Source organism: Hemibagrus wyckioides, linkage group LG29 (assembly GCF_019097595.1).
Source record: "Hemibagrus wyckioides isolate EC202008001 linkage group LG29, SWU_Hwy_1.0, whole genome shotgun sequence".
NCBI lineage: Eukaryota > Metazoa > Chordata > Actinopteri > Siluriformes > Bagridae > Hemibagrus > Hemibagrus wyckioides.
In genome coordinates, this window is record NC_080738.1 from 17,667,337 (window position 1) to 17,689,508 (window position 22,172).

The following is a 22,172-nucleotide window of genomic DNA, read 5'->3' on the forward strand; positions in this document are numbered from 1 at the left end:
TTATTTTCCTGTGACGTCACAGCACAAGGGAGGGAGGCCATACGATTTCTTCATACATTACAGGGGAAGATTGTATATCGTTTCACACACACACACACACACACACACACAAACACACAAACACACACACAAACACACACACACACAAACACACACACAAACACACACCTCACTCTCAGGTCTGAGAGGAACAAGAGAGGCTAATATATGGAGATGTATTCCTTCCAGTTGAATAAGGTTGTGGGTAATTGCTGTGTCAATCTGCGCTCTCCAATCTGCTCCGTCTCCTGAGTCCACTCTCTCTCTCTCTCTCTCTCTCTCTCTCTCTCTATCTATCTCTCTTTCTATCTCTCTCTCTCTCTCTCTCTCTCTCTATCCCTTCTTTCACCTCTCTCCTCCGTGTCTGTTCCAGAATGAAATGAGTAATGATGACTTGGCAGTACAGGCAGTCAGTGTGTGTGTGTGTGTGTGTGTGTGTGTGTGTGTGTATATGTGTGTGTGTGTGTGGGAGTGGGGCAGTCAGGTGGCACAGTACTGCCGCAAATCAGAGCTTTTGACATAATGTAGAGCGGATGCTCATTTATTCGCTTACTTCTGAGCACGAACACTGTATACAGGTGCAGTGCACACACACACACACACACACACACGTACAAAATCTTCTTTCTCATTACTGCAGGATTTTGCTGGAAAACAAGACTTAGCAAGAGCTGAAATATATTTTCTTTCCTCCTACATCTTTTTCCAGTCCTTTAAAATCCGTCATGGATTTAAGAGGCAGGTTTAGGCCACGCCCACTTCGGGGTGAATTCTGGATACAGAGAGGAATATTTGAATTCCGTGAATGATTGGGTCGATTCGTGTCCTGCTGAAGTTTCAGTTCCTTAGATTTGTGTGTGTGTGTGTGTGTGTGTGTGTATGACTGCAGTTATTAGGTCTGGGAGAAGACCTGTGTAAGCAAGAGGATTTTCACAAACAAAAAAAACAAACATGATTCATTTATTTGTTCATGTGAAGTAAGTGATCAGGGCTGCAGTGGTCTAAAACAGGCTGCTAGTGTGTTCACATTTTGGGAAAAAGAACAAAGGATTACAGACAATTACAAAAATAAAGGCTGTGTGAGCAGGAATAAATAAATAAATAAATAAATAAATAAATAAATAAATAAATAAATAAATAATCTCTGTTCAAAACCAGGTATGAAATGGAGTGATGAAGCTGATGCTGAAGAACTGAGCAGGGAAAAAAATTACAAAGACTCATTACAGATCTATATCACTGTTGATTCAGGAGGCGGAGTCGATTTAGGCCATGCCCACTTTTAATCCAGATGTGAATATTTGGAGCGCTAAACATATACAGATATGAATCGTTGTGGTTGAAAAGCAACAGCTGATTCCTCAGAACCAGTCCTGGAGATGGATATCTCTCTTTAGAAGTCCTGTAGGAAGCAGTAGGATGCTAAACTAGCTCTTGCTAGCTGACATCTAGCTAATAATTCTCACTGTTTAGCATCAGCACAATAGCTCAGAAACAAACTAGCGCTGCTCTTACGTTTATAAACACATTGTGAGCAGTGAGAGGTGAAGTGAATAAGACTGAGTATCTCCTCATCATGGCACCTGTTAGTGGGTGGGATATATTAGGCAGCAAGTCAACATTTTGTCCTCAAAGTTGATGTTAGAAGCAGGAAAAATGGACAAGTGTAAGGATTTGAGAGAGTTTGACCAAAAGGGCCAAATCGTGATGGCTAGACCACTGGATCAGAGCATCTCCAAAACTGCAGCTCTTGTGGGATGTTCCCGGTCTGCAGTGGTCAGTATCTATTGAAAGTGGTCCAAGGAAGGAACAGTGGTGAACCGGTGACAGGGTCATGGGCAGTCAAGGCTCACTGATGGACATGGTGAGCGAAGGCTGGCCCGTGTGATCCAGTCCAACAGATGAGCTCCTGTTGCTCAGATTGCTGAAGAAGTTAATGCTGGTTCTGATAGAAAGGGGTCAGAATACACAGTGCAGGGCGGGTCAGCAAAAGGGGAACCAATACAATATTAGGCAGGTGGTCATAATGTTATGCCTGGTCAGTGTTTAGTTTGTTATGCTTGTCGAACTTTTTCTTTCCAACCTCCCTGTAAGAGTTCAAAGCTAAGCGTGCTAGTGCAAATTTCAATTTATTTCAATTTAATTCAATTTATTTGTATAGCACTTTTAACAATGGTCTCAAAGCAGCTTTATAGAAGTATAGAAATTTAAATTTAAGTTACTATTTATCCCTAATGAGAAGCCTGAGGTGATGGTGGTGTGAAAAAGCTCCCTGAGATGAGATGAGGAAGAAACCTTGAGAGGAACCAGGCTCAGAAGAGAACCTCATCCTCATCTGGGTGATTCTGGACATATCCTGCTAGCTAGCATGTAGCCTCCTGGAGAAAAGTAGAAAGTAAATGGAAGTTTGGTAAGAGAAAGAAAAGTTTTCGAGTCAGCCCGAGTCGCTCTCCAGCCCATCGCTCAGGGACGAGTCTGCAGACGCACGCCTCCCTGGGATACGAGCGAAATACAGGAAGAGAGATTAGCAGCACTGTAGCCCCTTCTTATCTCCTCCAGCCCGAGCTTCTGTTTTTGCAGAAGTTTGTTTTCGCGCACGCTAATACACCGTATCATACCGGCTGCAGTCAGCGCACAGAGCCTGCAGTCTTCAGCGGCGTCTTGAGACAGAGTGTTTTTACTCTCACTGTTTCTGCAGCGCCGAGGAAATGCCTCGCTTAGTGTCACTGAGGTGGAAGCGTTCACCAGATCTCTTCACCATCAAAAGACAATAATTAGCTCGGAGACGCCGGTACGCTCTTACCGTGAGATCTGTGTGGTGTTTCTTCTGTAGGTTCCACAGAAACCCATGACATGCTAGTGCTCTGAGTAATGACGGCTAATTCACCAGAGTTTCTATTAGAGATAACACATGCTGGGGCATCGGGGCATGAATCAGCTATGATAATAATAATAATAATAATAATAATAATAATAATAATAATAATAATAAAAATGTGTCTCATTCAATCGGTCAATAAAGCTGAAAACCTAATGGAAAATGTTTTAGAGTAAATATGTGGAGGTTGTGGTATTGCTCCATAAACTATAAAAGCAGATCAGGTTTATTTATTATATTTATTTTCTATTTTCCTGTTTGTTTGTTTTTTTTTTATTATTATCTTTTTTATGTTTTAAGTTTCCTGTATTTTATTTTTATTCATCATGTGTTCTTTTCTTATTATCTTTTTCTTTTCTTTTCTTTTCTTTTCTTTTCTTTTCTTTTCTTTTCTTTTCTTTTCTTTTCTTTTCTTTTCTGTTTCTTTTCTTTTCCTTTTCTTTTTGGTGCTTAGTTTAGTTTTCTCTTTTCTTCTATCGCTTACTAGATGTTCTTTTTTTCTCTTTTTTCTCTCTTTGCTTTGCTTTTTTCCCCCTCTTTTTTCTTTTTTTTGTTTTATTTTTAATGTTAATTTTTTTATCTCACTCTTTCATCTGTTTTATTTTCTTCTGTGTTTTCCTTTTTTGTTGTTGTATATTTTTACACTAGTCCTTTTTTCTTCAATGAAATATAAAATTCTTTCGATTCTTTCCCTCATTCTTCCTCGTTCCAGTGAGTCATCTCTGGCCTTGTGCTTATGCTAGTTCTTGGTAAAAAAAAAAAAATCAGTTTTTCACATGAACCTTTTTTTTATCTTATTGCATTTTTAACTAGAACAATAAAATTCTAGGCATCTTCTTTTAAAAAAATTCTTCGGTGAGTGAGATGGGAACAGAGTCTGCGGATCCGTGTTTGGAATCTAATCTAACACAAAGTACTAAACCGTTTTGGCTGAATAAAGAAGGAAAAAGGCCGTCGTTACTTTACACCAAATACTAAAGCTGATGTTCGGACTCTGAGCGGAAATGTGCTAGCGTCAGCTAACACGCCTCCGTCCCACTGCAGGACACAAAGCTGAACCGCTGCAATAAAAATCAGCCAATTTAAAGCAGGAACGGAAGATAAACGCCGAGCGAGTCCGAAATTCCGTAACCGTATTTGCCTGGAAACTTCGCCGGTTATAATGTTTATGCGCTCGGGTCCTCGGAGGGATCGTATAAAAGCGCTCGCTACCTTTAAAGCTGAAGGTTATTGACCATCGGTCCTCACGGCTCAGTTGATTCGTCTGCACTTGAATTTCTTTAAAAAAAAAACAAAAAACATTGTTCATCCACAATTTAAAAAAAAAAGAAATCAAGGACGCTCCAGATCGTATTTAGCGCACGCTTTATGTTAGCATTGAAAGGAAGAAGCTTCTTTTATTCCTCTTTGTTGATACAGTGCCAGATGAAAGGACTTGCTTGGTTCAGCTTCTGTAGCAGTGCTGCTTTATTGTAGTGAAGATAATCGTGTAATAAAGACAAGCTTTTCTCTCCGGAATAATCACACAGACACGTTCCGGTCTTCTGAAGGTTTCTCTTCCGGATCAATTTCCAGAGTCAAATCTGTCGCTGTTTGTTCTGTCGGTAATCTCGGGTTATTCGGTGCTGAGAGAAGAAGGGATGGTGTGATGTTTTTGTTCTCATTCAGGGTTTTAGGGATTCGTTTTTATACGCGAGTCACCTACACCTGTGTGCTGAGGTGGAAAAATACTTCAGCAACTGAAGACACCGTCAGCTAAAACAACAGAGCCATGCAGGGTGAGGACCTGAGCAAGAACACTGAAGAAAGGAAACCTGGTGTCCAAGCATCGGGTGTTTTCTCATTCCTGTCTTCCAATGCAGTGTCTTTCATGACATTGAGAACCGAAGAGGAACCAATGCAGTGTCTTTCATGACATTGAGAACCGAAGAGGAACCAATGCAGTGTCTTTCATGACATTGAGAACCGAAGAGGAACCAATGCAGTGTCTTTCATGACATTGAGAACCGAAGAGGAACCAATGCAGTGTCTTTCATGACATGGGGAACAAAAGAGGAACCAATGCAGTGTCTTTCATCACATGGGGAACTGAAGAGGAACCAATGCAGTGTCTTTCATGACATGGAGAAGCGAAGAGGAACCAATGCAGTGTCTTTCATGACAGGGGGAACCGAAGAGGAACCAATGCAGTGTTTTAGATGATTGAGGAGCCATAGAGGAACTAATGCAGTGTTTTAGATGATACAAGGAACCAAAGAGGAACCAATGCAGTGTTTTAGATGATTGAGGAACCAAAGAGGAACCAATGCAGTGTCTTTCATGACATGGGGAACCAAAGAGGAACCAATGCAGTGTTTTAGATGATTGAGGAGCCATAGAGGAACCAATGTAGTGTTTTAGATGATTGAGGAGCCAAAGAGGAACCAATGTAGTGTTTTAGATGATTGAGGAGCCAAAGAGGAACCAATGTAGTGTTTTAGATGATTGAGGAGGCATAGAGAGACCAATGCAGTGTTTTAGATGATTGAGGAGCCATAGAGGAACCAATACAGTGTTTTAGATGATAAGAGGAACCAAAGAGGAACCAATGTAGTGTTTTAGATGATAAGAGGAACCAAATAGGAACCAATGCAGTGTTTTAGATGATTGAGGAGCCATAGAGGAACCAATACAGTGTTTTAGATGATAAGAGGAACCAAAGAGGAACCAATGTAGTGTTTTAGATGATTGAGGAGCCATAGAGGAACCAATGCAGTGTTTTAGATGATTGAGGAGCCATAGAGGAACCAATGCAGTGTTTTAGATGATTGAGGAGCCATAGAGGAACCAATGCAGTGTTTTAGATGATTGAGGAGCCATAGAGGAACTAATACAGTGTTTTAGATGATAAGAGGAACCAAAGAGGAGCCAATGTAGTGTTTTGGATGATAAGAGGAACCAAAGAGGAACCAATGCAGTGTTTTAGATGATTGAGGAGCCATAGAGGAACCAATGCAGTGTTTTAGATGATTGAGGAGCCATAGAGGAACCAATGCAGTGTTTTAGATGATTGAGGAGCCATAGAGGAACCAATGCAGCTGAAACCATGTCAGTGTTGGACACACGATGGACCATTGGGTAAATCACGGTCTCATAAAGCTGTATTTCTCCTAACATTTCAGACATAGAGCCTTTTTTCTCTCCTACGCTGTAAATCACAGGCTTTTTATAAGTGAACTGATTAGACATTGTTCCTCTTGGACTGGTTCCAGGAGGTGAGATCTTTCCCAACTTATAACTATAGCTTTAGAAAAAGTTCCTTCTTCCAGCTGCTACATAATCATGATTCAGCTACTTTTATTCATTTATTTTTTTATATTTGCTGGTTATTATTACTATATTCTTTGTTCTTTTTTATTATTTATTGGGTATTTTTTTTTTCTTTTCTTTTCTTTTCTTTTCTGGTGCTATTTGTCATCTCTTTTATTTTTCATTTTCGTTTTTTTTTCCTTTTTTTTCCTTCTGTCTGCCCCCCCTCTTTTGTGTATATTTATCATAGCTCTTAGTCATGTTTTTCTTTAATAACGAATGAACAGAGATTTACTTTCACTTCTCCTCCTTCTTGCTGGTTGGAGTGATTGATCTCTGGCCTTGTTCCTCCTCCTGTTCTTGGTGTTTGACGTAAATCCTGTGTGTGTGTGTGTGTGTGTGTTTATCATCTCCAGCTCTCTGGTAGCTGTGATTCAGTTGAACTCTGAGCACTTCTCAGTCTGTAGGACTGGGTTTAGGAAAGGGTTTTGTTTGTTTGTTTGTTTGTTCCTTCTTAAGATGCTGACTGAGTCAGTGCCTCTCTCCCTCTTCTAACTGTTAGAAGTTTCCCGGCAGTGTCTCTGTGTGTCTGAGTCTCTGTGTCTGTGTTTCTGTGTCTGTGTCTCTCTGTCTGTGTCTGAGTCTCTGTGTCTGAGTCTCTGTGTCTGAGTTTCTGTGTCTGTGTCTCTGTGTCTGAGTCTCTGTGTCTTTGTCTGAGTCTCTGTGTCTGAATCTCTGTGTCTGTGTCTGAGTCTCTGTGTCTTTGTCTGAGTTTCTGTATCTGTGTCTCTGTGTCTTTGTCTGAGTCTTTGTCTGTGTCTGAGTCTCTGTGTCTGAGTCTCTGTGTCTGTGTCTGAGTTTGTGTGTCTGTGTCTCTGTGTCTGAGTCTCTGTGTCTTTGTCTGAGTCTCTGTGTCTGAGTTTCTGTGTCTGTGTCTCTGTGTCTGAGTCTCTGTGTCTTTGTCTGAGTCTCTGTGTCTGAGTCTCTGTGTCTGAATCTCTGTGTCTGTGTCTGCGTCTCTGTGTCTTTGTCTGAGTTTCTGTATCTGTGTCTTTGTCTGAGTCTCTGTGTCTGTGTCTCTGTGTCTTTGTCTGAGTCTTTGTCTGAGTCTTTGTCTGTGTCTGAGTCTCTGTGTCTGAGTCTCTGTGTCTGTGTCTGAGTTTGTGTGTCTGTGTCTCTGTGTCTGAGTCTCTGTGTCTTTGTCTGAGTCTCTGTGTCTGTGTCTGAGTTTCTGTGTCTGTGTCTCTGTGTCTGAGTCTCTGTGTCTTTGTCTGAGTCTCTGTGTCTGAGTCTCTGTGTCTGAATCTCTGTGTCTGTGTCTGAGTCTCTGTGTCTTTGTCTGAGTTTCTGTATCTGTGTCTTTGTCTGAGTCTCTGTGTCTGTGTCTCTGTGTCTTTGTCTGAGTCTTTGTCTGTGTCTGAGTCTCTGTGTCTGAGTCTCTGTGTCTGTGTCTTTGTCTGAGTCTCTGTGTCTGTGTGTCTGTGTCTCTATGTGTCTGTCTTTGTCTTTGTGTGCCTCTGTGTCTCTGTGTCTTTGTTTCTCAGTGTCTCCTTTTCCCCGTGTCTCTGTGTCCATGTCTCTGTGTCAGTGGTGTTAATCTTCATTAGAGACAGGAGGTGTGGGCCTGGTTTTCGTACTCGGCTGAAGCTGATCTGAATAATTAACAAAGCTATCGCTTTTACTGCATGCTTAATTTAATTACATGTTGGTAGTATTACCGCGATTTTTAATTATTTCTCGTTTATTCGTTGGGTAATAAATAAATTCTAACGACCTTAGAGAGCAGCGCTGGTAATTATTCCACTCCTCTGCAAGCAGGACACACACACACACACACACACTCTTTCACTGATGTGTGTGCTGTGTACTCCAGGGCAGTTTGTGTGTGTGTGTTTGTTTGTTTGTTTGTGCGTGTATGTGTGTGCGTGTTGTTTTATTATCGGAGAGAACACCCACTAATCCCCACAACACCCCTCCCCCCGCCCACCTATTTGCCCACCTGCTCACCCACCCAGGTGAGAGTTTCTCCCAGCATTCCCTCTCACTGTGCGTCTCTCTTTTTTCAGTTTCTTTTCTTTTCTTTTCTTTTCGTTTTTTCTTTTCTTTTCTTTTCTTTTCTTTTTGTTTTTTTCTTTTTTCTTTTCTTTTCTTTTCTTTTCTTTTCTTTTCTTTTCTTTTCTTTTCTTTATAGTGTTTTTTTCTCTTTTTTCTGTTCACCCCTTTTCTTTACTTTTCTTTTTAGTTTCTTTTATTTTTTTTCTTTTATTTCCCCCTTTCCTTTTTTTCAAATTGTACTTTTTTCTGTTTTTTTTCCTATTTGTTTTCTCTCTCTCTCTCTCTCTCTCTCTCTCTCTCTGTCTCTCTCTTAGCATTATCCTATAATTCCCTTCAGATACCTCTGAACTATTCAGACTTTACAGCACATAGACGAGTTTCCGGTAAATTCCACAGCGGTGTGTAACGCTTCACCATATCACCTGCAAACTCTACACTTAACTTTATTTTCCGTTTAGCGCTGTTCCAGTTCGGGGGGATCGGCTCTCCGATGCGCCGCAGTTACACTCTGGCAACCGGCAAACTTTTTAAAACCTACTCCACATTTCTACCAGTTTCAGAGCCAAAACGTTATACAATCATATGTGGGAGTTTATTAATGGAGGCTGTGAAAATAATAACAACCAGAGGGAATTTGTAGGAGGTTTAGAATACATTTTAGCCTCAGAAGTCGTCCTTTAGCATCGACAGCAAGAGTAATATCGCTAAAATATTCGTGCTGACACTGGAGACTCCTTCAGTTCAACACATTTATATATACATATATATATATATATATATATATATATATATATATATATATATATATATATATATATATAACAACACTTTAATTTGTTCCTAACAAGCAAGACAGATATGAGGAACAAACCTTGAGAGGAACCAGAGCTGAAAGGATCTTCATCTTGTTCAAATAGTGTGTAAATGCAGAGCACTCCAGGGAGTCGAGCAGAGCCCAGAGCTGACAGCTGATAGCTTCTGGAAATAATCTTACAGTTAGATGAGCATGTGTATGGAGAAATGAAGGGAAAAAAACCTTTAGAGGAATCAAACCTGGTGGTGAAGTGTGGTGGTAATGAAACATGGTGGTGATGAAGCATGGTGGTGATGAAGCATGATGGTGATGAAGCATGGTGGTAATGAAGCATGGTGGTAATGAAACATGGTGGTGATGAAGCATGGTGGTGATGAAACATGGTGGTGATGAAGCATGGTGGTGATGAAGCATGGTGGTGATGAAGCATGGTGGTGATGAAGCATGCTGGTGATGAAGCATGGTGGTGGTGGTGGTGGTGGTGATGAAGCATGGTGGTGATGAAGCATGGTGGTGGTGGTGGTGGTGGTGATGAAGCATGGTGGTGATGAAGCATGATGGTGATGAAGCATGGTGGTGATGAAGCATGGTGGTAATGAAGCATGGTGGTGATGAAGCATGATGGTGATGAAGCATGGTGGTAATGAAGCATGGTGGTGATGAAGCATGATGGTAATGAAGCATGGTGGTAATGAAGCATGGTGGTAATGAAACATGGTGGTGATGAAGCATGGTGGTGATGAAGCATGGTGGTGATGAAGCATGGTGGTGGTGGTGGTGGTGGTGATGAAGCATGGTGGTAATGAAGCATGGTGGTAATGAAACATGGTGGTGATGAAGCATGGTGGTGATGAAGCATGGTGGTGATGAAGCATGGTGGTGATGAAACATGGTGGTGATGAAGCATGGTGGTGATGAAGCATGGTGGTGATGAAGCATGGTGGTGATGAAGCATGCTGGTGATGAAGCATGGTGGTGGTGGTGGTGGTGGTGGCATCATGTTGTGGAGCTGCTTCTCTTCAGCTGGTACTGGAGCTCTAGTCATGTTGAGGGAATCATGGGTATCTCCTGCAGGTTGCTGATAGACCACTTTATTAATCTGATTGTTAGAAGGTTCTGACACTGGATACTCCTTCCTTTAATATCACTTTCTGTGGTGCATCTGCTGCACAAGTCCTTTATTTTAAGTTACTACAGAAACAGGAGCATCAGACTCGAGCGCTGTGGTGTAATTAAAAGGCTTCTCGCTAGAGAAGGTCCAGATTCGCTCCATTGCACATAAAGATTTAACAGTCCCAGAATTCCCTCTGAGCCAGCCTCCTGCCTCCCTCCATCCCAGGAGGTCATGGGGTCCGACCTCCTGACAGGAAGAGATATAGAAGGCATCCTAGAAGGCTGGCACTGGGGAGAATCCTGGCCAGGATCCAGCATCATTAGGAAGCTCCACGCGTCCGGGACCGGCCCGTTTCTCCCGGTGATGAATGACGTGGCTCCCGTTATAGTTAGGACGTTAATCAACGACGGCTGGAGGGATGAGTGTGAGGACCGGAACTAAATCTGTGTCCACGCAGTAGCCATGAGGAGGACGAGAGTCAGGTCTTTCTGTGGTTTAAAAAAATCATTAGATCAAAGATCAAAGGTCTGGAGGAGATAAATTATACGCCTTTGAGGTCTGGTGCAAAAACATCTGCTGTAAATATAATTCTAATAATAAAACATGTGAAAGCTGGTGGTTTTGTCATAGTAGTGTGTGTGTGTGTGTGTGTGTGTTTACATCCTGCCCTGATTTCACACATTTTCCAAAGAACCTTGTGTCATTTTGTTCAGGATGCATTCCCTTACATGCCACACACACACACGTAAAGCTTTGTTTTTCTCCTATAGATATTTTATGTAGCGTTGTCATGGTACCCGGGCCCATCGAGAAATACACGAGCAACTAGACACCAATTTACAGCTTTAACAAGACTAGAAGAAGAAAGAGCACATTGCGTAAAAGAGACAAAAAACCAAGGAAAGCCCAGATTCCGTGTTTTCCACTGATTGTGTAGCGAGGGAAAGGCGACGACGTCCCAGCAGCCATCTCTTCCGGGAGATGAAATAAAAAAGGAGGAGAAGATGTAGAAAGAGTCGGAGGATGCGAAGGCGTGGATGTGGAGCACCCCGGGGAGCCGAGCGGGCCCGGAGCTGATAGCTGATAGCTTCTGGAAATAATCTCACAGTTAGCTGAGCATGTTTACGGGGAGACGGAGGAAAAAAAAAAACACGTCTCGCGTCTGATCCGTGTGTGAAAAGCTAAAATCAGAAGGAGTTCGTATATAAAGATGATGATGCACTGAAAACACAAAGCTAAGTGTATCTGATTCACCTTCAGCAGGTGAGACCACTCAGAGTTCTCTCTCTCTCTCTCTCTCTCTCTCTCTCTCTCTCTCTCTCATTCTTTCTTTCTTTCTCTTTCATTCTCCTTCTTTCTCTCTCTCGCTCTCTCTCTCTCTCTTTCTTTCTTTCTCTCTCTCATTCTCCTTCTCTCTCTCTCTCTCTCTCTCTCTCTCTCTCCCTTTCTCTATCTCTTTCCCCCTCTCTCCTCTCTCTCTGTCTCTCTCGCTCTGTCTGTCTCTCTTTCTCTCTCTCTCTCTCTCTCTTTGTCTCTCTCTCTCTCTTTCTTTCTTTCTCTCTCTCATTCTCCTTCTTTCTCTCTCTCTCTCTCTCTCTCTCTCTCTCTCTCTCTCTCTCCCTTTCTCTATCTCTTTCCCCCTCTCTCCTCTCTCTCTGTCTCTCTCGCTCTGTCTGTCTCTCTTTCTCTCTCTCTCTCTCTCTCTCTCTCTCTCTCTCTCTCTGTCTCTCTCTCTCTCTCTCTCTCTCTCTCTCTCTCTCTCTTTGTCTCTCTCTCTCTCTTTCTTTCTTTCTCTCTCTCATTCTCCTTCTTTCTCTCTCTCTCTCTCTCTCTCTCTCTCTCTCCCTTTCTCTATCTCTTTCCCCCTCTCTCCTCTCTCTCTGTCTCTCTCGCTCTGTCTGTCTCTCTTTCTTTCTCTCTCTCTCTCGCTCTCTCTCTCTCTCTCTCTCTCTCTTTGTCTCTCTCTCTCTCTCTGTTCTCACCTGCGTAAGGAACCTCACCGAGGCGGAGAACACAGCAGGGTTCTGTTTAAATGGACTAATCACTGGATATGGCAGTAATGCTGCTTAATGGATCCCATTTTCACGTTTTTTCAGAAGTAGTAACACGTGACAGCTGAAGCGAACGAGCTTGAATTCATTTCCTAGTTTTCTTTTATCACATTTATTACATCTTTTATTGAAGAGAAAAAAAAAACCTATAAACTATCAAAAAACGATCCTTTTAAATGCAAGTAATATACTATACACACACACACACACACACACACACACACACTGCATTGCCAAATGTTTTCCACAAGGTTTAGGAGTGTGTTTATGGGAATCTTTGACCGTTCCTCTAGAAGCACAGGTCTGGCTCACAGTCTCCACTCTAATTCATCCCAAAGGTGTTCTATGGGGTTGAGGTCAGGACTCTGCAGGCCAGTCAAGTTCCTCCACACCAAACTCACTCATCCATGTCTTTATGGACCTTGCTTTGGTCACTGGTGTGCAGTCATGTTGGAACAGGAAGGGGTCATCCCCAAACTGTTCCCACAAAGAGCATGAAATCGTCCAAAATGTCTTGGTATGAAGCTGAAGCATTAAGAGTTCCTTTCACTGGAACTAAGGGGCCAAGTCCAACCCCTGAAAAACAACACCTGAACTCAATGATTTCGAGGAGTGTCCCAAAACTTTTGGCAATATAAGTATATATGTATAAATATATAATATATATAATTAGTGAAAAAAAAACAGACTTAGTGGACACTATTCATGTTAATAATAATGGTTACATTAATACTTAATAAGTAATAAAACTAGCCAAAGACTGACCCTGAGCCGATCCTGTACAGCAGACCGTCAAAATAAAAGTAGTTCATTAAATAAATACTATGAAAAAAAAGAACCATCTAAAGAATTTTGCAGCACACTAAGGCCTCGTCCTCGCAGTATCTCCTTTTAAATGACTGTGAGACAGCTTAGACCGGACTCAGGAGGCACATTAAGTCATTTTAAATTCCCCGGGTGGTGATGTGGGAAGAGCTAAACGAGAGGAAGGAGGGATGGACACGGCGCTCGGTGGAGAGAGACGTTTGTTCGTGACGGAGCGTTGTGTTTAAACTGAGTTTTATTTGCTTGTATATAAATGGAGCCATTTCAGTTCAGACCTTGTCCTTTACTCAGACTCACCTTATTTACCCGTCTGTTTATTTATCACTCCGTTCTCTCGAGACGGAGAAGAAAAGAAAGGGAACACTGTTCTTTATCTTGCTGAAGATGTGAATTATACCTCCACTGATAGCAGACTCTCAGAGTCAACAACCAGACAATAGAATGAAATGATGTTGATGCTCAGACGCATGGATCGCTCCACACTCTCTCGCCCAGTAACAAATAGCTGTACTCTAATCACACACACACACACACACAGACACACACACACACAGACGAATAATAATAATACCTTTTTGGTCATATTTATTATGATTGCATTAATCGGCAGCTTGTAAAGAGAAAAATCAGACCTCTGACGAGTGAAGAAAAAACAAGTGTGTGTGTGTGTTTAGCTTTACACTCCAGTTAAATGTAGAGGAGCACGTGATTTATCTGGAGTGGGAAAAGTAATAAATCTGGATTTGATCTGTCAGTCTATCTATCTATCTATCTATCTATCTATCTATCTATCTATCTATCTATCTATCTATCTATCTATCTATCTATCTATCTGTCTATCTATCTGTCTATCTAACCTTTCTTTCTTTCTTTCTTTCTTTTCTTTTCTTTCTGTAAATTTCTAAGGAAACTCATTTAATTTAATTTTCAAACTCTTTACATTGGTAAGAAAGCGATTCCTAAAAAGAAAGTACCGGCATCTTATAAAAGGAGGGAGAGGTAGACCCCCAGACACGCTGCAGTGGACAATGTTTATTTATTTTATTTCATTAGTATTTGGTTATGAAGAGACTGTCTTGTGTGAACTGAATGTAAGCGTGCTATAAACAGAGACGTAGCACAGCAGCAGCAGCAGCAGTACCTGATGATCTCGACACACGTGTCCTCAGTTGCTCTGCTTCTCAGGCATACACTCGCCCGTCTCCGTGATGTGATGGATGACGTGTCCTCCTCTGACCCCGACTCCCTGCCCCACGGAGGCTTCACAATTCAGCCCCGTGTCCCGCTCGCTAGGTCACGAGCTCCAGTAAAGTCTAGCAGAGTGGAGCTGCAGGGAGCCGCGCATCCATTAATCATCAGCACCTCGGACTTCAGGGGAATATTCATGCGGAGATTTTTCATATCAGTCTGTTTAATACAGATTCTTCATTTGTGCAGGATGTTATTTACACCGTAAACGCTCGCTGGGTTCGAGAGCTGTGAATCCGTTCATTTCATAGCAAAGCGCTCCAGATTTCAGGAAGCTGATTGGTTAAAAGGGGTTTTAAGGAAACAGAGCAGTAGTAAATTACTGTTTCTGTAGTCGAGCAGGTGCTCTCGAGAATGTTCTGGATGTGGAAATTAAGGTAACATTTAGGGAAGGAGTCTCCAGTGTCAGAGTAACATAAGGAAAGAGCTCACTAAACAAACATACCTGCATTATTTTGTCGTTTTTCTCTCTCTTACACTCGCCATGAGCTCGTCTGTGGTGATGTGATGGAACTGGACCTCAAGGGCGTTCCTTTAAATAATTGTTTTATGGTACACCAAAAAATGATGATTTGGGGAAAAACAAAACAAAACTATAATGCAACAGATGCGAAAAAAAAATAAATACAAAAATTGTATATATTAGGGATAAAATAAAATAAAAAGATAAGTAAATAAATAAATAAATAATTGTGTCCATGTGCAGTTACTTGTCCATAAAACAAACATTATTCTGTTTTTTTCTCTATTTTTTCTTTCTTCTTTTTTTTTCTTTTTTTCTTCTTTTTCTTTTATTGATTACTTAGTTTGTTCAATATATATTTATCTGTCTGTCTAGGAATCTTATATATAATATCTTATGTATTTTAAATTATATATATATATATATATATATATATATATACATATATATATATATATATATATATATATATAAAGTTTATCAGAGAAGAAAGTGCAGTAGGCAGAAGTCTTTATAGCTGCTAGAACATACGTTATATCTGAACATGTTTCATGGATGGAAAGAAATGACTGATAAATTGCTGAATTGTGCGCTAGAGAACTGTTCGAGTGCTGTTCTAGGAAAATAATCCACTTCAGGCTGGTAACAGAACCCCACTGCATATCCTACCTGCCAGTCATTGATTATTATTTTCCTATAACAACATGCTAGTGATTGTATTGCGATGTATTTCATCCGAACACGCGGCGGAGTGCGGAGTGGAAGAGAAGGATCGATTCACGTGAAAGAGAAGAAGAGTTGACTCGAAGGTTGCTGTGCTCTCTAACTCTGTAAACATAATTAATTATTATTGTTTTTTTTATTTTTTTATTTTTTATTACGGCTTTCTTGTTGAGCAGTAATACAGCAGGCAGCTGTTTCACTAAATAAAGCCAAACACCGACTTCTGTTCTCACAAAGACTAATGACTCTCTCTGTGTACACTGTAAGTTATAGTGTGTGTTATAGAAAGTCACCATGCACGTGATTCACACACACACACACACACACACACACACGAGTCTTACACATGTCTCATGCGATTCTGATTGGTCAGAAAGTTCTGATTGAATTTATATGAATGTGGTCCTTGGTTATCTATGTCTTGGTTTCTATAGCAACAGCCCATTCACAGAGACCGGAACAGCAGATACATTATATTTTCTATTGTTATCACATAACTAGATTAAAAACATCCTTTAAATACACATAATTAATATTTACAGGAGGAGTCTCCAGTGTCAGCGTGACGGTCAGAGATAAAGTTTTCTGACGTCTTCAGGACAGGGAAGTTTAGGCTTTTTGATCGTTTCTCGTTTCTCTGTAACAAGCTGAGATTTGTGCAGAGGGAAACAGGAGTCTGGACCTTCCACAGGGTTAAATAGATATAAATGGATAAAAACTATCATGATCTTTATGATGTCTTTTTATTCCTTACTCTTGTGGAGTGATCCTCTGGAGCGTCACTGACCCTCATTACCTGTCTAAGAGGTCAGAGGTCACTGCTTTCATCCTGATTAAAATTAGAGCCCAGATGTTAGAACACCAGTCCCAGTTCCAGTCTCAGTCCCAGTGCCAGTCCCTTATTCACAAACACCAGTTCCAGTCTCAGTCCCAGTGCCAGTCCCTTATTCACAAACACCAGTTCCAGTCTCAGTCCCAGTGCCAGTCTCTTATTCACAAACACCAGTTCCAGTCTCAGTCCCAGTGCCAGTCTCTTATTCACAAACACCAGTTCCAGTCTCAGTCCCAGTGCCAGTCTCTTATTCACAAACACCAGTTCCAGTCCCAGTCTCAGTCCCAGTGCCAGTCTCTTATTCACAAACACCAGTTCCAGTCTAAGTCCCAGTCCCTTATTCACAAACACCAGTTCCAGTCTCAGTCCCAGTGCCAGTCTCTTATTCACAAACACCAGTTCCAGTCTCAGTCCCAGTGCCAGTCTCTTATTCACAAACACCAGTTCCAGTCTCAGTCCCAGTGCCAGTCTCTTATTCACAAACACCAGTTCCAGTCTCAGTCCCAGTGCCAGTCCCTTATTCACAAACACCAGTTCCAGTCTCAGTCCCAGTGCCAGTCTCTTATTCACAAACACCAGTTCCAGTCTCAGTCCCAGTGCCAGTCTCTTATTCACAAACACCAGTTCCAGTCTCAGTCCCAGTGCCAGTTCCTTATTCACAAACACTAGTCTCAGTCTCAGTCCCAATGCCAGTCCCTTATTTAAAAAACACTAGTCCCAGTTTAAGTCCCAGTGCCAGTTCCAGTCCCAGTGATGTCCCAGTTCCCTGCTCGATTGCACTCCTCTCTCCCTTACCGAACCACAAGCTTTCCTCTGAATAACAAGGCCACTAGTTCCCAAGGACGGCTTCTGCTGCCCGCTCATTGTCCGTCAGAGTTGTTTCCATAGCGACTGTCCAGACGGTTTCAGAGCTCGTCTTTGTCCAGTCCAAATGCTGATGATTGGGATTGTATCAGGATTTATTGCACCACTTCTACATGATCTATGCCGAATAAAAATATCCTGCTGGTTAACAGAGATCAATTTATTTTTTTCAGCTTCTGTGGAATGAGTCTCCAGTGTCAGAGCTAATATTCAGGGCAGAGGAGTTTAAAGCTTCTTACTAGATCTCGATATGAGAAAAAAAAAACGAGAGTCTTACATGTAGCTTTAGAAGGATAAAAATGCTAAACTCTCGTTGTTATGTATGTGGTCAGTTCAGTTTTGGCCACAGGAAGTTAGTCATGGATCCAATTGGAATTCTGATGATTATTCCATGTTTTTGTGATCTAAATAATAATCTAGAGTGTATTATCTAACGTCTCTGGTATCTTGCGGTCACAACAGACTCGTTTCTGGCCCGGAAAGCTCTACTTTACAACCACGCCTTGTTAAAAACAGCCACGGTGTCAGCTGAGGCATAAATTCAGCTGAACACCAGCAGGCTGTATTTTTCAGCACGCAGTGAAGCTGACTGTAATCTATAGTTCTGTTTACTTTAGCATCACGCACTCTCTCCACGTCACATCCTATTATCAGGCTAAATCGAACCCGATGTTTTTATTCCAACGCTAAAGCCAGAGGAAAACACCGGATAAGCGTAGCAGATTACATCAGCGGAGGTCCTGATCTCCTCCTCCCCCTTGATCCTTATAGACATTACGCTTCTATGCATTAGTCTTTGCTCTTCTATGCTGGAGCTGTGTGTGTGTGTTCACCTTTGACGTCCGAAAGGAATATGAGCGAAAATACAGAATTTATTTATTTATTTGTTTGTTTGTTTATTAATTTATTTATTTATAATCAGCATTGACCAGGATTCTGTAGCAGCTCCATTTTACTCAAGCTTTTCCACTTCCTTTTATTATTATTATTATTATTATTATTATTATTATTATTATTATTATTTATCCAGGTCCAGCTCTTTCTGAAGTAGCACACATGTCCTGAGTGTAGCTGTGAATGTAGGTCAGGAGTGAGACGAGGCCCAAGTGAACATACACACACACACACACCACTCAGAGTGACACCGCTGTAGAGAGTACACACTCACCCTGCCACACTCGTCTATCGCTCTGTCCCTCCATCATCCTGCTACACTCTCACTTACTGCTCTCTCTCTCTCTCTCTCTCTCTCAATCTGACTCTTTCTCACTCATTCTCTCTCTCTCTCATTTTAGCCCTGTCTCTCTCTTTCTCTCCTTCATTCAGTAGTTTCTTGCTTTATCTCTCTCTCTCTCTCTCTCTCTCTTTCTGTTTCTGTCTGTCTCTCTCCTTCTCTCTTTCCCCTTCTGTCTTTCTATCACCACTTGTCTGTCTGTCTCTTTTCTCTCTCTTATTCTCTCTCTCCTGTCCATCTCTCTACCCGTCTCTCTCTCAGACACTCTGTCTTTCTGTCTTTGTTTTTTTCCTCTTCCACCTAGAGGAGTAAGTAAAGTCACAGAGGAAGTATAAAAGTAGGTTATGTGTAGTGTTCTCTCTCTCTCTCTCTCTCTCTCTCTCTGATAAAGAGGTGTGTCAGGTAGGCAGTGTGACTGGAGCAGAACGCTGCATCTTCAACACTTAAAGAGATATGAATGATGTGACACAGAATAACTGGCTCGCGCCGCTCGTCCTCTTCTGGGAGGTGAAGCTCTATTTATATATTCATCACAGCGCTGTATAAACCACTGGACACAGCAGAGGCTGAGAGATTTGATTTCACAGCCACCTGCACCTTTTACATGGAATTTCAGAGAAAACAGCTACAGGACTCGTTATTTTATTTTATTTTATTTTATTTTTGTAAAATTGAAAATAAAACCACACACATAACTACATTAACAACACAACTTTTTTAAACAATGTCTGTTTATTTATTTATTAAATAATGTCTGATATTATTTATTTATCTATTTATTTATTAAATAATGTCTGATTTTATTGATTGATTTATTTATCTATATATTTATTAAATAATGTCAGATTTTTTTTATTCATCTATTTATATATTTATTAATCTATTTATTTTTTAAATAATGTCTGATTTTTTTATTTATTTATTTATTTATTAAAACTCAGACATCTCAGCATGAAAGACAAAATTAGTCTTCTATTAGTTTTCTATACAGAAAAGTATAGTTAGATAGTTATATAGATAGGTTTTTTTTCATTATTTTACCTCCAGTGCTGCAACAACAACAAACACCCTGACGATCACTATAGTTACACAGATCTTTCTGTCCAGACAACGTTAGTTGATTTCCAACTAGCTAAGAGCGTTGCTATGGTTACAGTGTGCATGTCGTGTGTGTGTGTATATGCATATATGTGTGTATATGTGTGCGTATGCGTGTATATGTGTGTATATGTGTGTATATGTGTGTATATGTGTGCGTATGCGTGTATATGTGTGTATATGTGTGTATATGTGTGTATATGTGTGCGTATGCGTGTATATGTGTGTATATGTGTGCGTATGCGTGTATATGTGTGTATATGTGTGTATATGTGTGTATATGCGTGTATATGTGTGTATATGTGTGTATATGCGTGTATATGTGTGTATATGTGTGTATATGTGTGTATATGTGTGCGTATGCGTGTATATGTGTGTATATGTGTGTATATGTGTGTATATGCGTGTATATGTGTGTATATGTGTGTATATGTGTGTATATGTGTGCGTATGCGTGTATATGTGTGTATATGTGTGTATATGCGTGTATATGTGTGTATATGTGTGTATATGCGTGTATATGTGTGTATGTGTGCGTATGCGTGTATATGTGTGCGTATGTGTGTATATGTGTGTATATGTGTGTATATGTGTGCGTATGCGTGTATATGCGTGTATATGTGTGTAAATGTGTGTATATGCGTGTATATGTGTGTATATGTGTGCGTATGCGTGTATATGTGTGCGTATGTGTGTATATGTGTGTATATGTGTGTATATGTGTGCGTATGCGTGTATATGTGTGTATATGTGTGTATATGTGTGCGTATGCATGTATATGTGTGTATATGTGTGCGTATGCGTGTATATGTGTGCGTATGTGTGTATATGTGTGTATATGTGTGTATATGTGTGTATATGTGTGTAAATGTGTGTATATGTGTGCGTATGCGTGTATATGTGTGTATATGTGTGTATATGTGTGCGTATGCGTGTATATGTGTGTATATGTGTGTATATGTGTGCGTATGCGTGTATATGTGTGTATATGTGTGTATATGTGTGCGTATGCATGTATATGTGTGTATATGTGTGTATATGTGTGCGTATGCGTGTATATGTGTGCGTATGTGTGTATATGTGTGTATATGTGTGTATATGTGTGTATATGTGTGCGTATGCGTGTATATGTTTGTATATGTGTGTATATGTGTGCGTATGCGTGTATATGTGTGCGTATGCGTGTATATGTGTGCATACGCGTGTATGTGCGTGTATATGTGTGCGTATGCGTGTATATGTGTGTATATGTGTGCGTATGCGTGTATATGTGTGTATATGTGTGCGTATGCGTGTATATGTGTGTATATGTGTGTATATGTGTGCGTATGCGTGTATATGTGTGTATATGTGTGTATATGTGTGCGTATGCGTGTATATGTGTGTATATGTGTGCGTATGCGTGTATATGTGTGTATATGTGTGCGTATGCGTGTATATGTGTGTATATGTGTGCGTATGCGTGTATGTGTGTATATGTGTGTATATGTGTGCGTATGCATGTATATGTGTGCGTATGCGTGTATATGTGTGCGTATGTGTGTATATGTGTGTATATGTGTGTATATGTGTGTATATGTGTGCGTATGCGTGTATATGTTTGTATATGTGTGTATATGTGTGCGTATGCGTGTATATGCGTGTATATGTGTGCGTATGCGTGTATATGTGTGCATATGCGTGTATGTGCGTGTATATGTGTGCGTATGCGTGTATATGTGTGTATATGTGTGCGTATGCGTGTATATGTGTGTATATGTGTGCGTATGCGTGTATATGTGTGTATATGTGTGTATATGTGTGCGTATGCGTGTATATGTGTGTATATGTGTGTATATGTGTGCGTATGCGTGTATATGTGTGTATATGTGTGCGTATGCGTGTATATGTGTGTATATGTGTGCGTATGCGTGTATATGTGTGTATATGTGTGCGTATGCGTGTATGTGTGTATATGTGTGTATATGTGTGCGTATGCATGTATATGTGTGCGTATGCGTGTATATGTGTGTATATGTGTGCGTATGCGTGTATGTGTGTATATGTGTGTATATGTGTGGGTATGCGTGTATATGTGTGTATATGTGTGCGTATGCATGTGTGTGTGTATATGTGTGTATATGTGTGCGTATGCGTGTATGTGTGTATATGTGTGTATATGTGTGCGTATGCGTGTATATGTGTGTATATGTGTGTATATGTGTGTATATGTGTGCGTATGCGTGTATATGTGTGCGTATGCGTGTATATGTGTGTATGCGTGTATGTGTGTATATGTGTGTATATGTGTGCGTATGCGTGTATATGTGTGTATATGTGTGCGTATGCGTGTATATGTGTGTATATGTGTGCGTATGCATGTGTGTGTGTATATGTGTGTATATGTGTGCGTATGCGTGTATATGTGTGTATATGTGTGCGTATGCGTGTATATGTGTGTATATGTGTGTATATGTGTGCGTATGCGTGTATATGTGTGTATATGTGTGTATATGTGTGCGTATGCGTGTATATGTGTGCGTATGCGTGTATATGTGTGTATATGTGTGTATATGTGTGCGTATGCGTGTATATGCGTGTATATGTGTGTAAATGTGTGTATATGCGTGTATATGTGTGTATATGTGTGCGTATGCGTGTATATGT

The 22,172-nt window shown here is 40.7% G+C and overlaps 1 protein-coding gene across 2 annotated transcripts in view; it reads left to right on the forward strand.

Moving 5' to 3' along the window:
- Positions 1 to 22,172, forward strand: part of ctnna2 (catenin (cadherin-associated protein), alpha 2) — a 342,469-nt gene that overhangs the window by 60,958 nt on the left and 259,339 nt on the right. The window lies entirely within an intron of this gene.